Consider the following 19,165-nt stretch of genomic DNA (forward strand, 5'->3'; position numbering starts at 1 on the left):
CTTTATTTTTTTCCATTCACCCAAGCAATGTCCTTTCTCTCCTGAGTATTTTACTCCCAGCATCGTTTTTTGTTCTCCCTCAAGGCGGCAGGTGACCGTCTCGGTCGCTCTATTGCATTTACACCTTAGAAAGGATGCGTCCCTTTTACTCTCTCTTCTAACGACTAACACACCCGTAAACGAAAGGTTCGCCATTGTTGCCGACGACGCTACAGAAAAAAAAAAGTTTCCGAGTGGCGAGGCAGAGGGACGGCTCAAGTGACGTGATTCGTCTAGAAGCCTGCGCGGTATACCGCTGCGTTCGCAGCCTCTCCTTCCGTTCCCTTGTCTACAGCACGCTCGACAGGAGCCTGCGTTTCTCCCGGCGTAGCGTAGCGTACCGTAGCGTCGCGCCTCTCTTATACGCCGCCGCATCCCCGCACTGGCGCGCCTGTGTTTTGTGTACGTTTCAATGGACGCCCGAGGAGCATTTAGGCGAGCACGGCGTTGTTGGCGCGCCTGCGCTGTCGTCTTTTCAGACTGTCAGCGGCTCCGGAGGGCAAGCAGTGGATGCCTGGGCGATGTGAAGGGAGGGGTGTTGTGCGGGGAAGCGAGCGGTGATGCGTTCCATTGTCATGCTGGCGCGGGAGGCTGCGCGGGCAAACAGTGGCGTGGAATACGCCGCCCTCGCAAGCCGCGACGATGCTTTCTCTCGCCTGTCTCTGTATATTTCCACGCACCGTGGCTTCCTTTTTTTGTTTATATTTGAGCCGGTACGCGCGCCAGGATCGCTGAGACGGAGTTGTTTCGAGTATAAAGCTATCTCGAAAATGGCGATGCTTAAAAAGCGAGTCCGGTATTGTAACAATTGAAACCTAGAACCCGCGGTGAAAGGCTGAAGAATAACTCCTTTTGTGTGTACGTGTGTCACTGCATGGACTTCTTGTGCGTCCGCGTTATTCACTGCATGTAACACGGTTATCACGTGACATTCGAGCCAACAAGGCTGGAGATATGAAAAAGGTTCACATCTCCGAGGTATCGCTTAGGGTTTCGCTTTCTCTTTCACTTTCTCGTGACATATTTTTTCGCATTAACCTTGTATTGGCAGCAAGGGTTGCGGCAGCGGACAAGCAACTAATTTCGTCCTTGCACTTCGTACTTCGTACTGCGAGTTTGAACGGGGCGTGTTAATGTGTCTTACTATCAGTTTCAGTTTGGGCTCTGCGACAGCTGTGTGTTCCTGTTATTGTGTTAGACTAAAAGCAATGGCCTCTCTTCTTTTATTGGTCCTTACAACCTTCCACATTGGGTGGGGCTCTTCTTTCTGCTTTCTATTTCCGTACTTTGTGTGTGTGTGTGTGTGTGTGTGTGTGTGTGTGTGTGTGTGTGTGTGTGTGTGTGTGTGTGTGTGTGTGCGTGTGTGTGTGTGTGTGTGTGTGTGATGAGGGAGAGGGAGACAATGAGTGAGTGAGTGAGTGTGAATGCAACGTAGAACGTAGTTCACACTTTCGTATTCTAGCGCTACTGTAAAGATAAGGTTGTCTGAAAGGCATATTTCGTAAAACATTTGCGATACTTTCTGGAGATTCAAAACTTCCCAATTCATTCCTTAGGCATGTAGCTACGACTTTCCTCCCACCGAACACGCGAGGTATTCGCCTTCAAGTCAACATTTTGGGGGATGGAATGAAGTGGGGCGCAAAAGCGACGCGGGCTTTGCCAAGCGTATAAAGCTGCGCTGGAGAACAGCCTGTTTTAAACTATTTATAGCTTCGGTGGCGCCTTCGTGTGACGTTGCCGCGCTACATTTAACCGGTTGTGCCGCTTGGACACCTCTTTCAGCCCATTACGAGTTACCAACAGCGTTTCCTCTTGACTCCAGCGTACATCACTTAAGGGCAGTTCGCAAGCAGGCTGGATAGTATTTGTCGCACTGTAGTACGTCACCTTTTCTATTTTATCAGGAAAAACACTTCGGAACGTACCAGTAGCGGTATCCCAAAAGTTCACGAATAGGAGAGCGCCGGAAATGATTAGTTCACTCTTAACGTAACTATGCGCATGCATTTGAGAAACGTTTCTTCTTTCTCTCGGCGGTTCTGTCTAGTGTTATCGCCTTACGATTTCCATCGTTTACGAGGTCACACACTTGTAGTTACTGAGGTTATGCGAATTTTCGTAGCTTCAGTGGCATTATAGGTTTCATCTAGTTTTTTTTTAAGGCGATTATCTTTTTCGGGACCTACGACGCCAAAATTTTCGTCTGTCTGTCTGTCTGTCTGTCCAACTGTATGTATGTATGTATGTATGTATGTATGTATGTATGTATGTATGTATGTATGTATGTATGTATGTATGTATGTATGTATGTATGTGTGTATGTATGGGTGATGTATGAATGTATGTATGCACATTTGTCTGTTTGTCCGTGGTAACTACTTTCGTCCCTAAGCCTTTTGTTCTGATTACGAAGTCGCATAACATGGTAAGAACCAAAATAAAACGAAAGCAGCTGCACCAACACTGTCCACGTAAGTCTACTGCAGCCGAGCTAATAAAAGTGGGTAATCTTCACGATCGCCCAGCCTTCATTTCTCGGCATCCTACACCTTAGTTTCTTCGCACGGCGCTGAGATTCATTTCGTTCGGGTAAGCTCCTAATGTTCGTCTTCGAGATAACGGCAAAGTTTATTGCGAGGACAGGTATTGAATGTGAGGAGGAAAAGAAAAGTGCTCTCGATATCCCATTTCAGGAATCGCTTTTCCTTCGCAATCGGTCCGCCGGCAGCGAGGAAAGGAGAAAAGCGCGCCTTACGAAGACGTATGGCACGGTGTCGTGTTACCGATGTGGAATCGTTTTATGTACTCGGCTGGGGCATTATTACCCTTTGCCGTTTATGTCCGTTCTTTAAGTTGTTCGGGTTTGATGGGTGTTTCTTTTCATGTGAACGGCTATCTGCCAAGCGTGAATACGTTCAGGCAGCACGGACGAGAAACGTGCACGTCTCGAATATCCGTTATCTGTCCTCTGTTCAATCCCAGCTACCCATGATTTAAGATAATGAACCAACTAGCCCAGCAACGAATTTAGTTGCGCGAAATCTTCGGTCGCAATGATTCGCATTTTCGTCCATCACACGCACCCTTCACTTGCTGCAGCGACAACCATTCATTTCGTTTGAGTGCTTGCGCTAGTAAGTGCTTTCGTTAAGTTACGTCGTGCTGTGGAACAGTGTGTGTATTCATCGCGCATCACCACTCGAAAACATATCGTTGCACGGATCACACTTCACTCGACGTTTCCGGCTAATTACGCGAGGTATCGCGAATTAGACCGGCTCGTTGATCATTTCCTTTTTGTGTCATTGACCTTGCGATTGGACTTTTTGTACGAATTCACTTGTTTGGGAAACCGTTAAGCGTGTAAAGTCAACATTTTGGTTAGTCCACTTGTGCCTTTTACTTCCTATTTAGGTCGGAGGCGAGTTATCTCGTTGAATTGTCAGTCGCAGCGTCATTACTCGTCCAGCGATTTCGCAAAATGCGAGCCTACATTTTCCTGCGAAATCCTCCCTCACTTGATTCTGCACGCAACGTAGGACGAAAGTATGAACACGTGCAGTTGTAGCGATTGAGAGGGGGCTGCAGATGCGACTGTGGCAGTGGGCTGAGTAATTGTGGAACGTTGAACTCGATGAGGTGATCAGAACACCTCTTCTTTGATTCTTTTTTTTTTTGCAAGCGTAGTGGCGCTATCTACCCTTAAAGTTGACTGCGCTCCCATTCCGAAATGCTCGAAATGATAATGCGCCTCCCACTGCCTCATGGTCACGTTAACGGCCGTTCCACGCGCTTCCCACAAAGCCGCAACACATCCGTATATAGATGGAAGTGGAGTGCTAGAACCCCAAGTGCTTAGACTTTGATCGTCATCATCATCCTCGGATTGGCTACGCCCACTGCAGGGCAAAGCTCGAACTGCGCCCTCTCCCGGCGATCCTCGACTGCGTGTGCTCAGAGTTGAATGCGCGTTAAATAATCTCAGGTGGCCGGAATTCGTTGATCCCTAAACCGTGTCCATTCTCATAATCGTATCCTCGTTTTGAGACATCAAAACTTTCAGTGTTGATGAACGAGGTAACTGTGCAATCTGAGACAAACACTAGTACAGTGGGAACCGTACGATCGATCTCGTTTGACAAGGTCTTATGTTTATTTTTTTCGCTTTTTGTACCTTGCCGTAATTCTTTTTTTTTTACGTATAAACGACTTTCCTCTCTCACGCTCGTTGGCGCATTCCTATCTTTTTTCTTTCCCCGTAAGTCTTACGTGGTTGTCCCATCCCTCAGCCTTATCGACGGCCACCTGGTCTTTCAACCGCTTTTATTCTCCTACGCCCACCGCGACGTATTCGCTTGACAAGCCGAAAATAAGAATGGCCGTAAACTGCGCTCTCGTGGGGCTCCGCTAATTTATTTTTCCTTAACGGGACACACATCTCGAATGACGACGGGTCTCTGGCTCTCCGGGCGTGTTCCAAAAGGAAAGTAAAAAGGGGAGCAAGAGAAAGAAGAGAGAGGAGGAGTGAATGCGAGGAGCTAAACGAAAATAGCCGACTACCGAAAGAGCCAGCCGACTTGCACCCGCCAAAAACGCCATCAACGCGCCGAGAAATGGAGCAGCCTCGGGCTAGCTCTTTCCAAGAATCCTGCTCCGTCCTCCCTTCAAGCCTTCTGTCTGGCCTAATTCCTTTCTCTTTCTATAACAAAGCACGCAAGCACGCAATAGAAAAGTGTGTTCGCACAACCTCACGTTTACTTGCCCACACGCTCCTTTTCGTTAATGTTGTTCTTGTTCAAAATGTTTTTTGTGTCGTAACGGCACTTTTACGTTTCGCTGTGCGTTTGTTTTTAATGCGAAAACAGCCCCACCTGCGTTTTTGTTGGCTCTCCTTCGGAAACACCTCCTCGCTCCTTCAACGATCCGACGAGCCGTGTTGGGGCAGGAAAAACAAAAATGGCGATGTTATCCTCCTTCGATTCCAGTGATGGTGATGATGCTCTTGTTGCTCCTTCCACGGATGCCCTTTTTTTCCCCGTTGTCGACGAATCGGCGTTTTCTTTTTTCCCCGGCGTCTTGCCGCGGTAGTTCAACAAAAAGTGGGAGGAAAAGACTGATAACTCCCTAGTTGCATCCCAGACACGTCGCAAACTTTCTTTTTCCACCGCTGGGTCGAAAAAGAAGCGATCCTTTTTTTTTCCTTATTTCAGGTCCCGATGTAAAGCTCTTTTCAGGCAGGCAAGCTTCGTGAGGATTTCAAAATACTTCTTCAGCATCTCAGATGAAAGGACTTGATATCTCGACAGAATCGCGAGAACTACGAACCGAAAGGACTGTCAAAGCTGTCAGCGTCGCGACGAAAACGCCTGCACGCTGCGCCGGAGGCTTTGACTACGAAACGTGAACGCACTGCGAATAGCTATGCTCGGCGATCAGCTTTTGCACCGCGAATAGCTATGTACTGCGCGTAGCTCTGCCCTGCGAATAGCTCTGCCCTGCGAATAGCTCTGCCCTGCGAGTAGCTGTGCGTTGCGTGTAGCTATGTATTACGAGTAGCTCTACCAAGACTTGACCTCTGTGTAAGTACTTCGCAAGCCTAAACCCCAAAAGCCACAGAGAGAAGGTCGTTGTCGCGTACTTGACAGACGAATGACGTTTCCACTGGCTTCCTTAATAATTAGTTCGAATCAGCGTTTTCGTTCGTTTTATTTTTTTTTTTTTTGCTAGCCATGTTACCAGCGTTAACCGTACGACGCACTTAAATCAAAATTATAACAATCACAGTGGTAGCATCACTGCCGCATTTCTCCCGCAATCAATGCACCATACTCTGATTTAGGTTCGTTATTCGAAGTGTCTAAGAAGCAACTTTGAGATTAAGTTCTTTTGAAGCCTAAACTAAGCGCTATAACTCGGCTCATTTTAGGCATTCTCTTTAAGTAGGACGGTGGACGTTGAGAATCTGTTTAGTTGGCCGATCACGTCGTAACCTGCGTCAAGAGCACATTTACAACTCAAGAAACGGTAACCTTCGCAGCGAATGTTTTAGGCACCTGTTGTGTGCAGTCTACGACCTCAATGATACGCCGTCATACCCATCTACCTTTGAAGCTTCATTGAGTTTACTAAACCACTGTTGAGGAGGATAACAGCTCAAACTCTCTTGGCTCCAAGTCTCCAAACGATGCCGATGCTAGCCAATACTAACTCAGATTGAAAAAAAAAACTGTTATGTGTCGTCAAATCGTGACAACTCCCCTGCGTTGTCGGCCGCGTGCAACTTCAACAGCGTTCAATCTTACAGACCTAACTCCGAACCCTCCATCAAAACATCTCGCAGACAAAACGATGTCATTATCTTTTGATTATACTGCCGAAGCGCAAGTGCCTGCGTTAGCCTGACATTTCTCGCCTTAAACACACGATGGATCTGGTTTACAACGAATACCGAAACAGTGATATCTACCTCCGCCGACCGCGACAACACCCTTTCCGCAATCTAATTTTTACACTGCTAGGTGCCTAGTAAAAGAAGCCTGACGTACAAAACGAGCGCGATTTAAATTTTGCAGGCGTAGCAAAGTTAACCGCGTAATCATCACCGATTCTGTAGCCTCCATCGCAGCTTCCGTAGGTCCCCGCGTCGAGCTCCGGACGCCTTCCTCCGTCGAGGTCTTCGCTTGAATTCACAGCCCATCATTGACGTCGTTCAGCGGCGGCATTCCACTTTTCTCAGTCAACAGTTTCGTCTTCTCCGTTTGCAACTTCGATTACCGGTTCTCAAGTCGGTCTCGAAATGCATAGCTTCTATCAGGCAACATCGGGACCAAAACTGACGCCCCCCCAAAAAAAACGAAAATGAAAGAGATAACGGGTATCAAAAGAAAGAAAATTCGGTAACACACTTGCGCGCCGTAACTGACGAATCTTGCGAGAAAGAACTCTCCGATGGCATGTGCTCCCTGCGCCGACGTGAAGCAGCCTTTCCCGTGTAACACTCGCGCCGGTGGCGGCAGCCAAGCCTCGGGTTTGTAGTAAGGGGGGGTGACGGTAACGGTGCACCGGGCAGAGGCTCGCATCGCTCGGAGGGGGGTTGCTTGAGGCCCCGGTGAACGCGGCTTGGGCACTGCGGACGCAACCACTCGAACGAGCCGGGTGAGGGGCCGCCCGCTACTGCGGGAGCGGGGAGCGACCGGGGATGAAAAAAATGAAGACAGGAGGCTGAAGAGGCGAGAGAAAGGAAGGAAGGGTGTGGAAAACGGAGACGGGAGCCTTATAGGAGAGAAGAGGATGGAGAGCGAGGGATCGGAAGAGGATGGAGTTTGAGGAGAAGGACGTTCTCTTCGCCTGCCTCCGCTGATATGCGGAGCACGAGGAAAGGAAAGGGAGTCGAGAAAGATGAGCGCTTTTCTCTCTCTCTTTCTCTCACCTCTTCCGCATCATCATCACCACCGTGCCGCTGCTCTCCATCCTCCGTCTTCCCGGCGCTCCCTGCGGCTTTCGCGTGGGTGACTGGCGAGCGAGCGAGAGGAATCGAAGGATACGGGAGAGGAGGTTAGTTCTCCCCGTGTCTCGGAGGGATGGTGGTGGACTAGTCCACTGCAGGCCTCTGCGCCTGCTTTCCGCCGGGGTGGGCGCAACTGCCGGATGGCTTGCTTCTCGCCGCCGCCCTCCTTCCGTATTTCTCTTTTCTTTTTTGCCGGCTGAAGAAGGGAGCCCGGCGTTGGGCTCCGCCGCCGAGTTTGGGCGTGTAGTGGAGAAAACTGCCTCTCTCGCTAGCGCGCGCGTTTCTCGCTGCCGTTCTCGCGTATTGTTTCGTTAGCTGCCATATTCGCAGCCGCGCTGTTATCGTGTTGTACCTAATGCTGCGCTGGCGGTGGTTTATTGTTTTATTGTCCTTCCGATATATATATATATATATATATATATATATATATATATATATATATAGTGCGATTAGGTCTTGTTGTGTGTGGGGAGCGTCGTTTGTTAGGCATACACGTAGACTTACTTTTAGTGCTGGAAATGACGTTTTCACGTTCGGATACTTAAATTAGCTCGCGATTTTAACGAGCTTGAGTACTGCATGCGTAGCATCCGTAACGTTCTTGCGTACGTAAGAACGCTTCGTTTCGCGCAATGCTGTTTAGCGGTCGCATGTACTTTATGTGAAACGGTCTACTGTTGAGTACGCAAAGCTGTAATGGACATTACGTACGCAGCACTGATACTCGCTTGATTGCTCTACGCTTTCTCGCTGCGCTGCTCTTTTACACATTCAAACATACAAACTTACTGGTGCATCATTATTTAAATTCACCAGGACGGCCATGTTAAAGCGCCTTGACTTGGTTCTCTGGCTGAAAGCAAAAGCGGTATGTCACGAAACTGAAGTTGGTCGCTTCATCACAGACTTTACTGTGTTCTTGGTTTACGTGGTGTCGTGCATTGGGCACATGCACAATTTCCGAATCGGCTAATTGCTTTGGCGAGTAGGAAGGAAGTGATTTACGCTAAACGAGTTTTTTTTTCCCTGCGTCACGGAGCATTTGCCTTGCGCGGAAAGATGTCGTGCTCAATTTTTGTGTGATAAAACGAAGTTTCCCGTTAACTAAGGCTGCAAGCTTAGTGAAGTTGTTCTGCTTGCCGGATACGAAATGCAAATCATCGTGCGGTGACGGGGCAATACGCAGCGGCCTTGTACGTAGTCTAAAAAGTATGTGCCGTCGAGGAACATTACTATTTCCGAAGAAGTGTGCCTAATGGCATGCACATTTCCGCATGTGTAGCCGGTGCCATTCTTACGAAGTTAACCTATCTTCCACTAGATGAAGAAATTGTTTAACAGAGAATATTGCTGGAACCAACGGTTAGACCAGAAGACTTATTTTTACCTGGGTAGAAATCGTTTTACCGAGAATATCTAAAGCCAGCGTATCTACAAGAGGCTATGACTTCGTCATGCTTGGAATATTTGAGCATGGAAAACTACTAAATAGCAAATATCGCTCGACGTATGTTTTTGAGGGCACAACTTGCCTCTGCCAGGTCAGAAATCCTAAAACCGGTAATTTCGCTCAGCTAAGGTTTAGACAGAAGGACATGTTTTCGTGAGGCCAGTCTTCGTTGAAAAGGAGATGTTAGAAGCAACGTTGTTCTCTGTTCAACGATTTTTGAAATATTTTCTGCCTTCTAGTTTACTGATATACGCGGAGGAACATGAGGACGGCACGCACAAATTGTGCCAGGAATGACTAGCAACACTCAAACACTTGTTGTGTGAGTGTAGTATAATTACCAGAACGATGGCAGAGACTCCGGGGACCCTGTCGTCTAAGTGAGCCGCCGCTCTGCCAAGTCCAGAAGTCGGCATCCAAACGTGAGCAGTCCAGCAAGCCTATGAGGCGGTGTTGGGGCAAGGCCTCGACATTACCCCGTGAGTGAGCTAAGCCCAGGTCGCTTTAAATCTTGCTTGACGTTCGATAAATTTGTAGCTATCTAACCATCTATTCATTTTACTGTTAGCTAATGCCTTCTTGTGGTATAGTGCGTTGCCACACCTTACATCACATGCATGAAGAACTACGTTTTCCAGTTGCAGAGACTTTCAGAGTTAATTTTAATTGTCTCCTCTGTATAAACAAAAAAAATGAAAGTGACCCGTAGGACGACTGACACCTCGGCGTTTGTGTTCCCTGGTGTCTTCATTGGACTAACGCTGTTTTGTCTACGACCTACTGTACTACTGGCCTGTCCACAGAACGAAGTTTTTTTTTTTTTTTTTGGGGGGGGGGGGTGAGCTTGTGTCCCCGCTTTCGTTCCACCACTCGCTGTTGTTGGGGCTACCTATAACTTGTTCGGCTGTATAGATGGTGCTAGAGTAGAAACTCCTGATTCTGTGAAGAACTGCATGCATATAAGTGTCTGTTCCTGTAGACTCAGATTGCGGGTCAAGTAAGCTATTCAGTGCGATTAAGTATTCGTTGCACACTGGCCGACTAACTTTGGAAGCCGTAGATTTGCATGATGTCGGACAGCCTACGTGGTGCCGCGTCAATTGAGGGGCGAAAATTTTTTTTCCCTAGTGTAGAAGTGGAACTTGCACTGCTGTACCGTTTCAACTAATAAACGTTTATTCCTCCTCCTCCTGAGTCACTTCTGGTATACTTCTTTTCTGAAGCGTTTTGCAATAATGCATAATAATTGCGCAACATGAGCGCTCTGTTGACCGGAACATCACCACGAGTAATGAGGCTGACTTTAGCGAAAATATGTTGACTGGTGCCACGCCGCTCGTAGGTTACGTCCCTAGAGACTGAAGTATTGAAGTAGAACGTGAGCGCTGGAAAGGGGACATCAGGACACTTCACGAGTGCGGTAGGTTCTTTTTTTTCATGGTTGCACGTAGTAAAGAAGCGTGAAGTTGTGGTCTCCTCCACCGGGTGACTCCACCATCTCAGCAGCAGGAAAGAAAACTTCACTTTGTTACCTTAAAGACTCCTTGGTAAGGGTAATACATAAGGGGTGGGAATACATTAGTACGTAATTTGCGTGAACTTAACTGGAAATACTGAACTTTGTAGAACTGAACTGTAGAACTGTAGAACTGTAGAACTGAACATTGTAGAGAGAAAAAAATACAAACGAGTGCACGGGCGGATGTGTTATTTACGTCAGGACAAATACCTGTATACCTAAACAGTACAAAGCAAAAATAAAATGACGCTTTCATTGCGAAAAGTGCGCCATGGCACTCTCCGTAAACGCACACGGGCAGGTGACGGCAACGATCTGGTGAGGCAGGCTGTTCCACTCTGTAGCAGCACGGCGAAAGAGTGAGGCGGAAAATGTAGTAGAGCGCACGTGAGGGCGCCCCACTTGAAAAGTATGGCGCCCTCGCATGTGCGCTACTACCTTTTGCGCATTACTACAACCAAGTGGGCCACCCTCACCAAGGCCCCGCCGCGGTGGTCTAGTGGCTAAGGTACTCGGCTGCTGACCTGCAGGTCGCGGGTTCGATTCCCGGCTGCGGCGGCTGCATTTCCGATGGAGGCGGAAATGTTGTAGGCCTGTGTACTCAGATTTGGGTGCACGTTAAAGAACCCCAGGTGGTCAAAATTTCCGGAGCCCTCCACTACGGCGTCTCTCATAATCAAATGGCGGTTTTGGGACGTTAAACCTCACAAATCAATCAATCAATCACCCTCAACAAGTGGGCCGCCCTCGCATGCGTGTGAGAAGGGGCCCCACTTGAAACGTGTGCCTTTTCGGTGAATTCAATCAATGAACTTATGTCCTAATTAACTGTCACGGGTAATTGGTTCTTTGCCATACACAAGATTATGCTGAAGTGCCACAAGTGACCAATGCAGCCCTTAAATTGAACCACAGCAGTCGATACCGCGCCACATTTTGATTCTGCACTTTTTTTTTGTCTGGAAAAAACCGTTAGTGATTTCAAGAGAAAAGTGTGTACTGTATGTTCGTGCCGTTAATAAAAAGAGCACTGGTTTGTGGCAGATTTAGGTTGAGAAATATCAGCTGACCAAAATTAAAGAAACCATAGTCCTCCCACTAAGGCAGGTGTCATAATCATAGCTCTCTTTTTGGCTTGCAAGGCGTAAATTTTTTTGTTCTCGTCCTCCCTACTTTTCTCAATGCATACAAAGTCCGCTGAAAAATTTTCTCAAGTCAGCATATATCTTGCAGTTCCTTAGTCTCCTTTTCGTTCAAACTGCAGCAACTGGAATGCCCCTGGAATGGTCCTTTTTTTTCTCCGCCTGATTAATGACTCTGCTCTCTAAGGCATTTGTGGACTTCACGCGCACACACTACCTCCTTTCATGCTTTCACCAGCCCGAGCATCGTCGGCATGCCGTGCTTTATTTGCATCTAGAATCCTACGAATGTTCTATTGTTTTTATGCACTTCTTTTTATGGCGCGGTAACTGCTGGTCATGCATAGTTCATCCTTTATGCGGGTCGGCAGGATTAATTACTTTGTAGACAATGCACGGACTTCATTCATACACGATGGCTATCCGGACCTTTCACAATGGACAGATTCTGTGAAGGCAATATGTCAAAAAAGATTATTTTGTTGGAAGACCTGAAATGCCGATGTATATGTGCGCAAAAATTTCTCGTCTTGTCAACAAAGCGGTCGCAGTGGAGCAGTCCGAGCTGAGGTTATTCGACACACGGACGTATAACTCAGATTTATTCTACCCACATATATGCGTGTCTTGGTGTGCCTGTCCGTCGTGCCACGCAGTATGCTTTCTCCCATCTAACTGCATGCAACAGATATGGAGGCGCTTATTCAGTCGTACCTAAGGGGCTTAAAGTCTCATGAATTGGCGGCAAAGCATTGATTGATATGTGCGGTTTAACGTCCCAAAACCACCATATGATTATGAGAGACGCCGTAGTGGAGGGCTCCGGAAATTTCGACCACCTGGGGTTCTTTAACGTGCACCCAAATCTGAGTACACGGGCCTACATTTCCGCCTCCATCGGAAATGCAGCCGCCGCAGCCGGGATCCGATTCCGCGACCTGCGGGTCAGTAGCCGAATACCTTAGCCACTAAACCACCGCGGCGGGGCTGGTGGCAAAACATCACGAATTAGATGTTTTGAGCGTAACCTGTATATACATGCACAGTATACTGTATCAGAATAGTTCTAGTAGGGTCTAAGAAGACCCTTTTATTGACATGTCATTGCAAGCACAGGGACAAAACAGAAAAAAAGTGAGAAAAATATGGAAACATACAGCAATGATGAGGGGACCTCGATTAATAGTGATGTGCTAATTAGGTATTGTTCATTTGGACCTTGGAATTTAACATATTTCTAATTAGGAATGTATTAATAACCTTCCTTAAATCACCATGCTATTTAGGACTTTTCTCGTTGGAAACCTTACTGATGAAGGCAATGAACACCATGTCGTTTAAGATTTTCTCATTAAAACAACGCTTATTTGCAGCTTGCTAATTATCAAGGTCTCCCCCAAGCTCCCTTGTTCATCCAGCTTCCACCATTACCGCAAGTTGTCCACATCGTTATTTTTTCTCAAGGCTACAATAAACGTTGTAGTTCGTTTCGGATTCACTCACCGGGCGTGAGTATGGACTCCACATTATTCAGGTGTGAGGGGGGGGGGGGGGGTATACGCAGTGTTTGCAACATCAATGTCCTCACGACGCCACGATACATGTTTTAACTTGTGAAATCTCACCTATGCATTTATGAGGTAGCGTACGCCCCAAGCTTAACATATACTATGGCTCTTTAGGGGCGATTCAAATTGCACCAGTGCTGCACAGATTTCGCCCCGGATAGTGCCATTAAATTATCGTGGCAGGAAGCGCGTCGTCTGCTGGCAACGCTCGAGTGGGCTTGTCGTCTGCTACTGCTTCTTCCCCGAACCCACGACGTGTAGGACAATTAGCTCGGGGGGTCCTTCTTTGTGGGTCCTGAAAGACCGCTGCTCTCGGTCTTCCTTTTTTTTTCCTTGCTCTCTTTTCTGGCCTTTGGTCTCCGTCTTTCTTCTTGGCGCTGCGGCGACGCTGTACTCCGTGCTCGCTTCATTAAGTCGTCATTAGAGGGGGCATCCGAAGAAAACGCCTATTAGGTGCACCGGAGTGGATGGGCCGGGCAGAAAGCCTGGTATATATATAGAGAGATATATACACTGTCGATTGTGGAACGTAAGAAAAGGAAAAGAAAGAAAAACAAAAGAAAGAATACAAATGAAAATTGAAAGGAGGTATACGGTAGAGTGTGACGCTCTCGGATTCGAAGGACGCACTAGCCGCCGACGTGGAATGGAATGAGCGGTCGCTTGAGTCGCGGCGCTGCTCAAAAGTGCCTTTATTATTGAAGCGAGGTAGGGAAGGCGTTTCCTTGTCTTTTGTGGGTGTGTGTGTTTTTTTTTTTAATCCGTGGCGTCGACATTGGCTCGCCAACTGAAACCGGTGACCGACTCCTTTGCGGCTTGCCTTTCTTCTTCCTTCGTTTCATTCGATGATGCCTGAAACTCTTTCGATATAGGGTGTGCTTGCTCAGTCTTCTTTCTATCGTCTTTTGTTTCTCAATTGAAGTCGTATTGGTTTCGATTTTCAATGGTGAAACGCCATGATGGTTATTGCATGATTACGTGAGTTTGTTGTTGTTGTTGTTGTTATTTTCACGAATACCAAGAGAGACTTCTCGCTTCCATGCATATTAAGCTAGGATTGCAAAGATCGACTGTCAATAAAGAGACGGAACGGTTGGTACGCTCCTACAGCCAGTATATTCCCTCTATGTTCGCATAACTCCCTTCTCCGGCCAGTGTTTCCACGGTCCGTCGCACACAGAGGTAACCTTGGCTGCGTGTAAGCGTGCTGTATTGCGTGGCGGTGCGCGGAATTGATATGGAAAGGTTGTGCGAAGCCGCACGGCGGTATTGCACTGCGAGGAAGTCCTTATTACAGGGAGGACGCCGTAAAGATGGACTGTTTCATTTCCGCTAGGCGACATTAGGCAGTTAAAAGACAGTTATAGTTTACCGTTAGCGTGAAAGCGGAGGTTTAAGGGAACGGCGTTACCGTGCAGCAAACGTTCATTGCGGACATCGTCTTATAGTTTAGCGGGATAGCGTTGACGGGGTCTGGGATGGTGGCGCCACCAATCGGATGGTCAATAAGTTGAAGAACAGTGAAAAGCAAAAGAAAACGAGAATGTTGAATTTTTGCCTGTGCCACCGCGCGAAGCATAGTTACAAGTTTATTTTAGTAATAATAAAAGTAAATAAGTATGAACCACGCACCAAACGCGAGAACACTTATGTTGCCGATTTTTTTTACATCGATCTTCTAGTTATGCCTAGGGACATTCAAAATTAGAAGCTATCTCAAAAATTATGCCATTTTATCTCTAATACCTGGTCATGAAAGCTAACTGAAGGCGAGTGAAGCTATTTTAAACAGTCGTTTGCTGCGAACAAAGCGAATCTTTCAGCAACTACGCCCAAGTAACACGCCAAAACCACGTCCAACTGAGTTTGGTACCTTACACGTGGGGAGAGAGGAAAGAGGGAGTAAAAGAGAGGGGGAAAAGACACGTAAAAACAGAGGAAGCTCTTTCATTATGAATACTTGCAATAATTTTCATTAACTAAGTGGTTGAATGGTTGCTCACTGGCATCTGCCGACGACCCGACACACGTTGACAGTTGAGAGCTGGTTACCTATTATTGACGTGCGCCTGTAAAAACATCTTTCATCGTTCTTCGTGCAGTTCATTCGAGTTATTGTTGCGGTCGTCGTGCTCGTCGTCTCTCGTGCAGATGTTGCAATGTTGCTTTCTTCCGCCCGAACTTAGCCTTCAATGTCGAGTCTGTCATTAACTGAACCTACTTGGCATTGTTATAAGTGCGTTATGTTTCTTTATCTGATTCTCTCTCATATGTGTTCATCTGAAGGGACGTTAAGTAGCAGAGCCATGGTTAACTACCTTGGCAGACCCTATTCATAGTGCCTAATTACTAGGAAAAAAGAGCGGCTGATAAAACTAGTACCTAATTCTTGTGCCACGAAAAAAAGAGAGGCAGATGAAAAAAAAAACTGCTCGAAATCCACCTAAAGCAGTGTGCATCAGATTGTGAATTGTGGTCTTCTATGTTGTTCTGAATAGCAGCGTTTTGTTTTGTTCTTGTTGACATCTTTATGTGTCATATATGCAATGATTTATGGGTAATTAAATGTCGATGTTTGGACGGTGTTGGCCTTTTATTTTTTTTAACAATATGCGCGCTATATACGCGAATTAGAGTGCATTGCTCGCAGATGTGTCACACCTCTTCTCCGCCTAGGGAATAGCACGAGCCTCGACACCATTGGTTTTCACGTGATCCTCAGGTGCTTCTTCCCCCCAATATAATATTTCTTTTAAAGCATTCAAACAACAGAGCAATTTTAAGCCATAAACTCAAAATGCAGTGCTAAATGGTGGCGGGAATGTGTATATCGTCATATCAAACAGATTAAGCGTTTCTTTTTATAGCTCCCCATAAGCGTAGTCGTTCTAATTGTCTGTTATATCTGTGCGATGGCATCAAACGGGAACTTTTACTCCTAGAATGTGCCAGTACTTTGGCGCCCGATGTTTTTCGATCGGTTCGCGTAAACCGTATTCTTTCCGAGTCGAATTTCGCGACGTCCTCTCCACCCCCACCCCCCCCCCCCTTTTTTTTGTTTTGTTTTTTTTAGAAGGGCCGTCGTAACAGGAAAAAACAAAATCACGTAACGAAACACGCGTTTCGACATCGCAGTGCGAGCGGCGTCGCCCAGTCTGAAACGGAGGGCGGCCCGAAAATAAGTTTACGTAACAATGCGGCTTCCGACCCACGCCCGCCTACACCGCGTCGCGGTTATTCAGAAAACCGGCTCTGTGTGTGGGATCTGATGTCACTTTCGCTCGTTGCTATCTCCTCTCGCGTTCTGCCTCTTCCGCGGCGTCCAAATTAATCCCCGTCGACAACGTTGCTGCCTGCTCGTCTGCGGGTGCCAAGTTCTTTTACAGTATCCCGCCTCTCTCTCCCCCTCTCTTTCTCTCATTTACTTTCTCTCTTTCTTTATATTCCTCTGCTCCTCAGCAGACGCCATACCTGTCCGTCCCTCGGTGTCGTAATTCTTGAAGTCAGGGCCGAGCTCGATTCCAAGCTGCGCTCCGCCCCGCAGTGTGCCCCCGTTTTTCTTGCTAGATTCGTCGACATCGTAGCCCTCTCCCTTCTCTCGCCCAGCTTTTTTTCCCTCTTCCCACTTCCTTGCCTCTCTCCACTGCACCGAACGCACTGCGGGAATTCTTCTCTGCTCCTTATATTACGTTTTCGGGGTCTCCAAGCTTCCCTATGTCACGAAGAATGCTGAATCTCTTTCTCTAGCCTTGCTAGTTGTCCATCAGGTGTCCCCGTGTTTGCTGAAAAGTTGCACTTCCTCTTCTCTGCCATTCTTTCTCTCACTTTCCCGCCATCGTAGCTTAGTGTCTGTGGTGTTGCAACCTCGCGCTTGCCAGCGTGTAAGGCTCCACGTTTAATTTCCATGCGTCAGCTTTGTCATGTGTGCGGAAGCTAAATGCAAAAAAAAAAGAAAGAAAAAAATGCGATTTTATATCAGTTGAGGCGCAAGCACGAAACCTCCATCACTGTCGTCATCATCAATGACTGCGTACATTACATTCGTCCCAGGACTCCGAAGTGACTCCAGGTCCTCTGCGGGGCAGACGAGTATTCTGCCACAGAGCCTCGCTGGTGCTTGCAACTTCTTCGCTGAAGTTTCGCGTGCAGGCGTCTTGTCGGGCAAACACGTGGTTGACATATGCAATATAGCGTCGGGTAAGAGTAAAATAACAACCAGGCGGTGCCACAAAACTTGAATTTAGCAACTAGTGGGTTCTTGAATGCTTCCTACCCGTTACGAAGGGCTCGGACATAATTCGTGATCGTCATTAGTCACAGCACAGAAAAGGAGGCAAATGGTGTCTTACAGATGGGTGTTTGCTACTTTGTTTCTCTGCAGAAGGACGAAGAATGGGACAGCGAATACTTTTATGCACTTCTTGAAAATTGCGATGACTTACGACGTAGCGGGTACCTTGCACGTGAACATGTATTACTGGCTCAACTAAGTGCACTCTCAATAGCGTTCAGTCTGCAGGCCAATGAGACATTTAAACAAACTTGTTTTGTAGTATAAAGCATGCATTACAGTTTTTGAGGGACCAGTTATGCTGGTATATTAGTTGCCCTAATAGAATTTTCAATGCGCTTCATAAAAGGCGGTACTGCAGCTTTGGCTGTGATTATGCTCCGTGTTGCAAGCGGGCCCGGTGATCATTTTTTAATAATACTATTCTAGGTGATCGTGGGCCTCGCTGTACTTGCTGCTTTCGGCGTGTCGTTGTCATTTTTTCGCGCTTGTTCCATGTTACGCACCCATATTCATTCTTTCTCGCTTCCTCTGCCGCTTCCTCTGCCACTTCCGTTGCCTTTTTCCGTTTCTCATTCTGTTAACTTCTTTTTTTTCGGTACTTTGCACTACTAATTCGTCTCGCGAGCTTACTGTTCATTTTTCGGATTATTTGTTTATTGTTGTTGCTCTTTTTTTATTTTATTTTAATCGCCTTCCTTGAAGTGCTGCGTCGCTCGTGCTCCTTCCTCGCGCTGCTCCTTTGGTCGGAGAGAGAAGACGCGAACTGAGGGTCGGGGACGCTGTGCCGCGAGGTTGAGCCCACCGGAGAAGTCGGACTGCGTGGCCCTCCCAGTCCAAATAAAGGTTCGTCGACGTCTTCTCAGACCGCCATCGGCGAAAGAAAGAGAAGGCAGAGGGGAAAGGGACGTACGAAAGAACAAGAAACCCTCCTCGAGTACCGGAGGGTGGCAGAGAGTAAGACAGAGTGAGAGAGGGAAAGGGAAGAAGGCATAGAAGTGAAGAAGAGTGGCCAAACGAAACGTGTCGGAGGTGTGGGGGAGAAGGCGAGGAGGTTCGGAAGAAGAGTTGGCCGTTCTGGGTCCACCAGCTTGCAACGCCGGCCAAACAGCGCACCGTGCCAAGAGCAAGGAACCGGTGCGGTCGAGTGGCAGGGCTCCGTAAAAGGGTGAGGGGAAGGAGTCTGCAGTGAGAAAAGGCAAAATAAAGAAAGAGTGAATGAGGGAAAGGAGGTGGTGGTGACGTCGCATGGAATGCTTACGCTTTCCTCTATAACGCCCTCATCCTCTTCGAGCCTGAACACCAACGTTGGCAAAACTGCGCGTGGCAGCCGCCTACAGCGCTCGCAAGATCTCTCTCCCTTCTCTCTGTTTCTATTCACCCTTCGTTTTTGTTCTTCATCTTTTCTTTTTCGCATCGTTTCGGACCTGTGGCTATTCTCGGACCGCTACTGTTCTGTACCCCTCCCTCGTTTCCTCCAAGCTCTCCGGATAGCATTGCACGTTGGTATTTCTTTAAAGCACAAAAAACAAGCACGATGCCGTAATACGGTTTTAATTTTTTGCTTTTCCTTTGTTCTTTATCACTTTCGTGCATTTTTTTTCTTTTTCTGACACGTGTTCCTTTCTTGAAGCATTGTTTCCTCT

General features: G+C 47.4%; 1 protein-coding gene across 2 annotated transcripts in view; it reads left to right on the forward strand.

Annotated features, from left to right (window-relative positions):
• Positions 1-19,165, forward strand: part of mib1 (E3 ubiquitin-protein ligase mind bomb 1) — a 482,913-nt gene that overhangs the window by 281,141 nt on the left and 182,607 nt on the right. The gene's annotated exons all lie outside the window — the stretch shown is intronic.

The sequence above is a fragment of the Rhipicephalus microplus genome, chromosome 9, assembly GCF_043290135.1.
Source record: "Rhipicephalus microplus isolate Deutch F79 chromosome 9, USDA_Rmic, whole genome shotgun sequence".
In the NCBI taxonomy this organism is placed as follows: Eukaryota; Metazoa; Arthropoda; class Arachnida; order Ixodida; family Ixodidae; genus Rhipicephalus; species Rhipicephalus microplus.